We start from the raw sequence: 9392 nt of genomic DNA on the forward strand, positions 1-9392 counted from the left end.
CCTTGTGTTTCCTGTCTTTCTTATATTCTCTCTCTCTCTCTCTCTCTCTCTCTCTCTCTCTCTCTCTCTCTCTCTCTCTCATTCAATCCTTTTCTTCCATTCTTTCTTTATAAAAAAAAAAGAGTGAACAGTGCATGCAACGAGTTAAGATTAGAATTAATATGGTATGTGTCAGTATACTCAGCCTTTCCATTTCCATTACATTCCACTAATCCTCCGGAGGGATACTTTTCACTTTTTACCTGCGGCAAAGCTGACAGGTCTGTAAGTGGTACACCTGTGGGATTTGGTTTCTCTCTCCTTCAAGGAAAGTTAGAAAAATGTGCTCGTAGAGAGCTCTGAGCAATTTTCTTATGTAATACAAAGTTGCAGAGTTTGATATTTTGAGTTGATTTTACATGTCAGCTGTTGCATCACGTGATACATCAGCTGACTATTAGGCGATTTTAAATTTCGGCTCCAAGGAGGCATTTTAGCGACTTTCTTATGAAATATAAACTTGTTCAGAAAACTTTCTCTGCTTGAAATTTTTAGTTAATTTCACATGTCAGCTGTTGCATCAGCTGATGCATCGTTTCGGCACAGGTTTGTGAAGATTGTCTTGTTTCCTGTACGGCAAAAGCAGGATGGTCTGGGGGGCGGAGAGAGTCTTCTGCTGTGCTCTCCTTTCCTCCTACTTCTGTAACTTGAGTACTGCCTCATTGTTAAGGCCAGACTGCCTTGTAGGGACCGTAAGGTCTGTGTATCTAGGTAACTCTTTGTAAACCCCCCTTCCCTCCCCCTCCTATACTCTCTTTTGTTTTCTTTCCCCTTCCTTTAGTCTCCCTTCTTCCATCTCCATCCTTTATTTTCCTTCCCATTCTCTCCTATCCTTTCTTCAGTCCTTTATCTAACTTTCTTTTCTTTCCTTCCTCCATTTCTCCCATCTTTATTTCTCTCTCCCTTCCTTTCTTTCATTGTTTCCCCATCCCTTTCCTTCTGTCCTTTCATTGTTTCTCCATCTTTTTCGTCTCATTATTCTCTCCTTTCGTCTCTCTTTTCTCGCCTTTCCTCCACCTTTCTGCCCCTGAATTTATACCTCTTTCCCCTCTCTGTCTTGCTCCCCTTCTTTCCCTCACTCTTTCCCCTCCCATCCGTAACGTTTGTGTCATTCCCTCATCCACAAATCCAGGCCTCCTCTTCGCTGTGCCTCCCCTCACCTCATTTTCAAATCTCCCCTCACCTCATCTTCAAAGCTCCCCTCTGTCCTCTCTCTCCTACGCTTATCCTCTCTCGCCCCCTAGTACCTTCTCTTCTACTCTCCTTTACTTTATTTTCATATTCATCACCTTCCTCCGAACATTGCCTCCCCCCCCCAGTCCTGACCTGTCTTCCTTATTTTACATTTTCTGTCTAACAGTGGTCTATTCTATCTTATTATGCCTTGTCTCGTCTTGCTGTGCCCTGCTTTTCCTTTCTGCTGTCATGCCCAACCTGGCCCTTTCGTGTCCTGCCTTTTTCCTTTTTTTTTTTTTAATTCTGCCTTGCCTTTCCCCTTTTTACCCTGTCCTGCCTTTCCCCTTTTTATCCTGTCCTACCCTTTCCTTTTATTTTTTCCTCTCCTACCTTTCCTTTTCTTATCCTGCCCTACCTTTCTTCTTTTAATCCAACCCTAACTTTCCCCATTTTATCCTGCCGTAACTTTCCCTTGATTATCTTGCCCTGAACCTTCCCCATTTTTATCCTGTGCTACCTTCCTCCCTTCATTCTGCCTTACCTTTCCCTTTTACCCTACCCTATACCTTGCCTCTTTTTAGCCTGCCGCGTTCTTCGCCTTCTTTATCCTGCCCTGCCTTTCCCTTTTTTATCCTGCCTTCCCCTGCCTGCCCCCAGCCTTACCTTTCTTTTTTGCCCTGCCCTACTTTTCCACGTTTTATCCTCCCCAGCCTTTCCACTTACTGCTCTACAATGTCTTACTTTTTCCCCTGAACATCCATTATTTTCTCTCCCTTTCGGCCTTGATGTACTTTTCCCTCTCCCTACCCTTCCTCTCTCTCTCTTCCCCTACCTATAAATCGTTCTTCCTCTCCTCTGTGCCCTATTCCTTCCCATATATCTACCTCCATTTTCACTTCCCTCTTCCTGTCTACATTTCTCACTCTCTCCATCCATTAGTCCAGGCTCCCTCCTCCTCTGCTCCTCCCTCACTTCACAGCCATAGTTTTTTCCTCTTCTCTTTACTCGTTCCTACTGTCCTTCCCATTCTTTTATACTCCTCCTCCTCCTCCTCCTCCTCTCCCCAGTCTTCTTTTTCTCCTCAAACCAGCCTTATTCCTTTCTTTCCAGTCTTTTACTCCTTATCCTTTTCTCCTATTCCCTCCCCTCCCCTCCCCTCTCCTCTCCTCACGCCTACATCAGAAGAGGGAAGGTCACGCTAATTTACTCAAAACTTGACCAGCCTTACCATTATGCAAATACCTACAGAGGGGAAAACAGAAAAAAAAAAAAAAACGTGGTATGAGTTGAACGAAGTGGTTTACCTCCAGTACTTGCAGCGGGGGAAGGGGGAGGATGGCAGAAGGATGAAGGCAGGGTTGAGGTGAAGAAAGGGAACAGGAATGGAAGAAGAGGAAAACAGTTCAATAAAAAATAATATGAGGAAGGAGGGAGAGCGAAAGAAAGGTGAGAGCTTAAGACAAGGAAGAAGACTCAGGAAAATTGGGAGAAAAAATGAGGACGACAAAGGAAGGATGGGAATGGAGTACCTGACTTATATATATATATATATATATATATATATATATATATATATATATATATATATATATATATATATATATATATATATATATATCCATCTATCTATCTATCATCTATCTATTTATGTATCCATGTACAGTATTTGTATAATATTTGTGTGTGTGTGTGTGTGTGTGTGTGTGTGTGTGAGAGAGAGAGAGAGAGAGAGAGAGAGAGACTGAAATTATCTTGAGAGGACGGTACCGGGGAGGGAGGTACCTTTGAGAGAGAAGGGAAAGGATGAGAGGAGATAATCAAGAGAACTGAGGGAAGATCGACAGGGAGGACAGTGTAGTGAGGGGTTTGAGGGAAAAGAGAAGTGGACGAGAACCGTGAAGGGAGGGACAGAAAAAGAGAGCTGAGAGGGGAGAGATGGAAAGAGGGGAAAGGTACGAAAACTTTGTGAATAAAAAGGGAGAGATAAAGGGTCTTATTGGTACGACTGAGTGCTCGAAGGGGATTGCAATTTCCAGTCTTTTAGTGTCATTTCTGAAATGCATGATGGAGAATTAAGTTTAACCTTTTTGCCGCGCTCATGATTGTGGTGTGTAAAGAGTTATGTAGAATACTCTTTCCTGTCATAAAGTGAATGCTTCCATAAACGTTAGCCATGTCACTGTTAATAATATTGCTAAATATGTAGAGAAGTTTGACCCGTGGTAATTATTTACAATACCGGTACTGTGCGTTTCATATCCGCAACAACATTGGATTTAATCATAGACAGGATAACTGTATGTTACCAGAAGAATGAAAACTATCGTGAATAAAGCTTTGGCAGAGAAAAAAGAAGTGGATTGTTCTTTTTTTCAGCATGCGACACATTTTTTTTTTCAGCTCCAATAAACTAACCACAGCCAAAGGTTTAAGAAAAGAAAAGGGAGAACAAAACAGCATAATGAAGAGAAGAGAAAAATAGGACGGGGAAGGGGAGAAAAAGCAAAGAAACGAGTCAGTATGGACAGAGAGAGAGAGAGAGGGAGAGAGAGAGAGAGAGAGAGAGAGAGAGAGAGAGAGAGAAGTAGGACTGTATAAGACAGTCCTAGCGTGTATTCAATATGGACAGTGGGTGTTTGCGCGAAAGTGGTGACTGCTTCTAGCCTCTGGTTCCATCTTCTTTGACAAAAAAAAAAAAAAAAATGTATGTGTGTGGTATGTAGCAGGACTACTGGACCTTGGAAACAGGCTGCGAAGCCTATGCCCAGAGTTGGACATACAAAAAAATGTGTGGAAATACAGTCTGGAAAAAGAAGTGAAGAGGGAGTAAGGAAGCTTGGGAAAGAGAAGTAAGTGGAAACGAAAAAAGGTGAGAAAATAGACAAGGACCTGAGAGGAAGAAGTAGTGTGTGAGGGAAAAGGGAAAAACACAGAGGCCAGAATCATAATTATATTCTTAGAGAAAAACGAGATGATGGGATGAGCGGTTTTTCTTGTTGTTGCTTAGTTTTGGCAATGCCTGACACAGCAGACCTTTCGACTGCAGATATCCTAAACAACTGCCCCTGGGGGGTCGTCCCATAGGTTTGCTACACTACTGGTGAGTTTTCTGCGTCTTAGTGTGGCATGTGTTGTGCAGTGTTCCATTGTGTGTTATGTGTGGACTTATTTTGCAACTGGGGCTCATGTTAACTGTGATTCCATTCAATCTTAATTTTAGCTAACTGAGGAGGGCTGGATTATGTCTTATCTAAGCCTAGTTAGGGGGACTTGATCAGCTCTATTAAGGATACCTTTAATGGGAGGATATTGTGAGGGGGGGTTAGCTTGTAGTATACGGTCACGTCTTGCTTCAGAACATGGTTGCGTCAAGTGATAATCTATCGTGTAACGACGGATTGTACAGTGATGTCGATGTAACATACGTCCAGTGGGGATGGGGAGGGTGCCCTTGACATTATATCTAAACTCCTTTAAAAAACCTCTGCCACCCACCTGAAGTTTATCCTAGGTACATCTGAGTCGTTGTCATCAAGGGTCCCCCCCTTGAGGCTGAGGGACAGCTGGGGGGGCCTGGACGATCACTCCAGGTCCTCAGGAGGAGAAGAGAGATGGGGAGAGCAATGCGTTGAGGCCAGGGTAGAGTGATGTGCTGAGGCCAGTGGAGAGCAATGCAGTGAGGCTGATGGAAAGCAGAGTGGTGAGAGTGAGGGAGAGCTTGGCTTACTGGTGTGCCAGGCGGCAGTGAAAACGAAGCAGACATGATGGAGGTAGGTGATGCAGGACGTTGCATTAGCACACCAGTAATTGATGGTCTTGGCTTTTCCTCGATGCTGCTGGCAGGGGAAGAGGTGATGGTGGTCTGTTGTGCTGTCTTTTTCTTATCTTAGTCGCCAGGAGCTTCCAGTATGCCTTCAGATGTTGTTCAGTGCCATGCGTTGAGGTGTCACTCCTTGGTGGGTTAGGATCCGTCTCCCGGATGAATACAATACCTTTGTCCACTACCGCAAGGAGCTCTTATAGGGTTTTTACATCGAGATAACAAAGGTGCCCATCCTCAGTGCTTTTCTCGCCCCCTTCCTGTGCCTTTACCACGCGTTCCCTGAGTTCAGTGAGCTTCTCTGTGGACAGCTGTTTGGTGTGGCTGTTCAGGACCATTTGCTCATCTTCCTCGTTGACTTCCTCAAATCTCTTCCCATGAAAGAGGTAGAGGATATCTCGACAGATACTGTCCACCTCCGGGAATCGAGTGAGCGTGCACACGCACTCCAGCCACACTTTGCGCAAGACGGCATTCAGTGTGCTCGACGTCATCTCCTTCCACACCGCCATTGTATTGTCGATGGCATGTTTCATGTTGTACTTCCTCCAAAACCACCACACCGCTTAGTTAAATTCGCATTATTTACGTTCTTTTTCCTACAGACTCCACTGACTGTCACTGAAGATTGTTAAAGTTCCACTGTTGCCTGTAAAGCTAATATGCCAGTTTCTTCAGTATGCAGTGCCAGCTGTATAGAAAACATTTTGAAACATCTCCTAATTATGAAAGAAACCGCCTCTACCTATTCTTGATATGATCGGAAGTCCCTCCTGATGTAGAAAATGAAAAAAGAAAATAATAGTAACAAAACTGAAATAAATCCCTCCCCCCCCAAAAAAAAGCCAAAGTACGCACAGCAAACACTTCAACAGAAACAAAATAGATGTTGAAAAATATTATATTGAAACACCTAAGCATATCCCAGTGAATGTCAGAGTTTAACAAAGTGGAAGGGAAAGGATTAAATGTGCGATCACATTATAGCGTTAACCAACTGTGCAGGTGATTACATGTGAAAATAGCCAGGCCTTCAAATACCAAGGGTCAGTGAAAAATATATATTGTTATGGTGTAGAAATCTGCAAGTCTAAAATCGATCCGTCGTTTTAGGCAAAGCTTTCATGGCAATAAAGTTTTCTGAAATAGTGAGTAGAGTATGAACATAGTGAGAGTAGTCCAGGTAAAAAAAAAAAAAAAAAGTTACAAGTTGGGGCGAAACGAAAATTTCTTACGTATCTGGAAAAAGGAAACTTAAAATATCAGCGCTGTCACAGCTGTTTTTTAATTTACCAGGGAATTTATCTTTCACACCTTTTGCCAGTGGATGTGAGTGCTATTACTGGACGATTTTTTTTTTTTTTTTCAGCTTAGGAGAAACCATTTGAACTTGAGGAATTTGAGATAATTTTCATTTACCCGGTAAGTACTAGTGGGCTATCCAAAGTTTAATAAAATCTTCTGAAGTTAGCAAGACTACAAGAAAATTCTCTGGCTTAAGGAGTTTGTGTGTTATTGTTGTTTTTTGTACAGTAAACGTAAGAGAACGTTATCCAAAGCAAGGAAAATTTGAAGATGTGAGAGAACCATAAAAGAGAATAGATATGAGGAAAATGGAATAACAAAGTAGAAGTGATGTTAGGGATTAAATGAAAACTGGACCATATACAATAAGAAAGTGAAGGAGGAAAAAACAGGAAAACAAGAAAAAGGAGTGAAGAAAACAAAATAGAGATGAAAGAAAATTTAAACTGGTGTAGAAATACTTGTAAAGATTTTTAAAGTAGGACACTATTAAATAAAGTAGCGAAAACAGACAAATGGTAAAAGAGAAATTTAGTGTGAGCCAACAAATAGAGAGAAAATGAAGGTGATAGACAAAAGGGTCCATGTACTGAATAAACACATGTTCAGCAACCTACTATAAAATATGGAAAATAAGAGGCTGTAAGCGAAGAATAGAGAAAACAGAAATAAGTGAGCAGATATGCGAGGAGGGATAAAACAGGAAATGGAAGTATATTTATAATGTGAAGAGAAGGGGAAGAGATGGGTGAAGGCAAAAGAACAGCACAGTGAGAAGATGAGACAAAGAGAAAAATACTGAAGAGGGTAGTTGATTACAGGATTGAACAAACAAAAAATTTCAAGACCCATTTTACCCTCCTTGGAGTGTAGGGTCCAATTTTAAGCCGCTGTAGTCCAGAACATTTAAAGATAGGAGGATGACTTAATGCTCCTGGAAGCGTTTACGTGACAGACAAATCTCTGAACCCCTCTGAACTTGAATCGTAAAGCTTTGATCACAGTGCGTTCACCAGACCATAGTGTTTCAGCAGATAAAACAAATGCAAGAAAAAAAAGAAGAAGAAAAATGAGGGAGAACTTTTGAAGTGCATAAGGCATTAGGACAAAGCAAGCAAACTCAATCGGGACATCACTCTTAGTAAATAACCTATTCAGTGCGATGTCTTTTAGATTTTAATCATCCTGTTTAGTTTTTGTTGTACCGGTATTTAAAGTAGCATCTTGCCATCTGAGGATTAAAAATTGCACTGCATGGATGAATAATATGTATGGAAAGAATATTCACACAAGAAGTGCTAACATCAAGATATAAACTATTTTGTGAAGTATGATAGTCAGTTGATCAGAGAAGTAATCGAAACACCTGGGATGGAAATATGGATGAGACGTTAAAGAAGAATCAAATTTTAGGATGACATAAAGGGAACGCCTATTACACAAACTTATAAAAAAGCTTGTGTGGTCATACTGGCGAAGGGAGAGGTTAAAGAAAAGAAGGAACCTGCGTTATTTGCTAAATGGAAATAAAATACGAAGACAGAAAGGATGTGCAGCGAAGAATCAGTCAGATACCATATACTGTTAGAATTATTCCACAGACACTGAACTGCCACAAAAGGATCATGTGAAAATGTCCACATGATAACCTTTATGGAGACTGGTTCTAACCCCATCACTTTGAGAGTTCCTTCTTGAGCTGAATTCAACCATATAGTGACAGCTGGAGAAATGTTATAATTGCCACGAGACGAGGGCCAACAGCCAGAATCGGGTTATTATTCACTTATTATTATTATTATTATTGGAAGGACACAAGTCAAGAGTGAGAGCAGTGGAAATGAGTTATTTAAGAGGAGCCTGTGGAGTCACATGGAGAGACAGGCTGACGAATGAGGATATAAAGGAGCGTTGTGGTGTGGATGTGGATGTGATAGGAAGCGTTATGAGGAACACACTGAGGTGGTTTGGCCATGTGGAAAGGATGGAGGGTGAGAGACTGACGAAGAGAGTGTATGTGAGTGAGGTGGAGGGGGGAAGAGGGAGGGGGAGGCCGAGGATGAGATGGAGGGATGGGGTGGAGAGGTATATGAGAGAGGGGGGTGTGAGTTGGGAGCAGGGCAGCGAAATGGGGGAGGGGGACAGGGCGACGTGGAGGTGATTTGTTTGTGGCCACCCCAAACGGGATTGAGGCGTCTGGCAATAGATAGATTATTATTATTATTATTATTATTATTATTATTTTATTGTGCGGGAGAAGGCTGACCGAGTTGAGCAGAGAGTATTACGATGGTTTGGGCATAAGGAGAGAATAGATGAAGAGTGACTGGTGAAAAAGATAATTGGATCGGATGTGAGAGGGCTGAAAGGAAGACCATGAATAGGATGGATGGACAGTGTGAAGAGAGCGTTAAATGTGAGAGGGATATCTGTAGAGCGTGGATAAGTGACTGTGCATGATAGGGACGACTGGAGAGAAATTGTGAATGAATAAATGGTGGCGCAGCCCCGAGGGAATATTCTCCTGCATATGATCTGATCAGCTGATCAGGTCAGGTGCGGATAAGGGAATGGGTCCATTGTGATGTGACAGGGGTAAACCAGCTCTGCTGTCGAGCTCTGTTGCGAATGTCACTGTTTGTACTGTGCAGTTGACCCTCTTGCGGTGTGGTGCGGTGACGATCTGTCCCTTCTCCCCTTGGGGTTAAGATTCGAGTAGATGTGTGTGTATATGGATTGGTAAATTGGGAGTGTGTCGTCCTGTCTCGGCTACCCCCAATTTTATTAGGGAGACAGCCTAGGTATATAGATAGATTGATAGATTACTATCATCTTTATATATTATAATAATAATAATAATATTATTATTATTATTATTATTATCATTATTATTATTATTATTATTATCTATTGCGAGACGCCTTAATCCCTTATACGGGGTGGCCACAAACAAATCGCCTCCACGTCATTATTATTATTATTATTATTATTATTAATTTACTCTATTGACCTTGTCCTTTGATTCATAGTCTTCACTTTTGAAATTTCCATA

Source organism: Coenobita brevimanus, chromosome 80 (assembly GCF_032717465.1).
Source record: "Coenobita brevimanus isolate Jiangsu-jjx chromosome 80, ASM3271746v2, whole genome shotgun sequence".
In the NCBI taxonomy this organism is placed as follows: domain Eukaryota; kingdom Metazoa; phylum Arthropoda; class Malacostraca; order Decapoda; family Coenobitidae; genus Coenobita; species Coenobita brevimanus.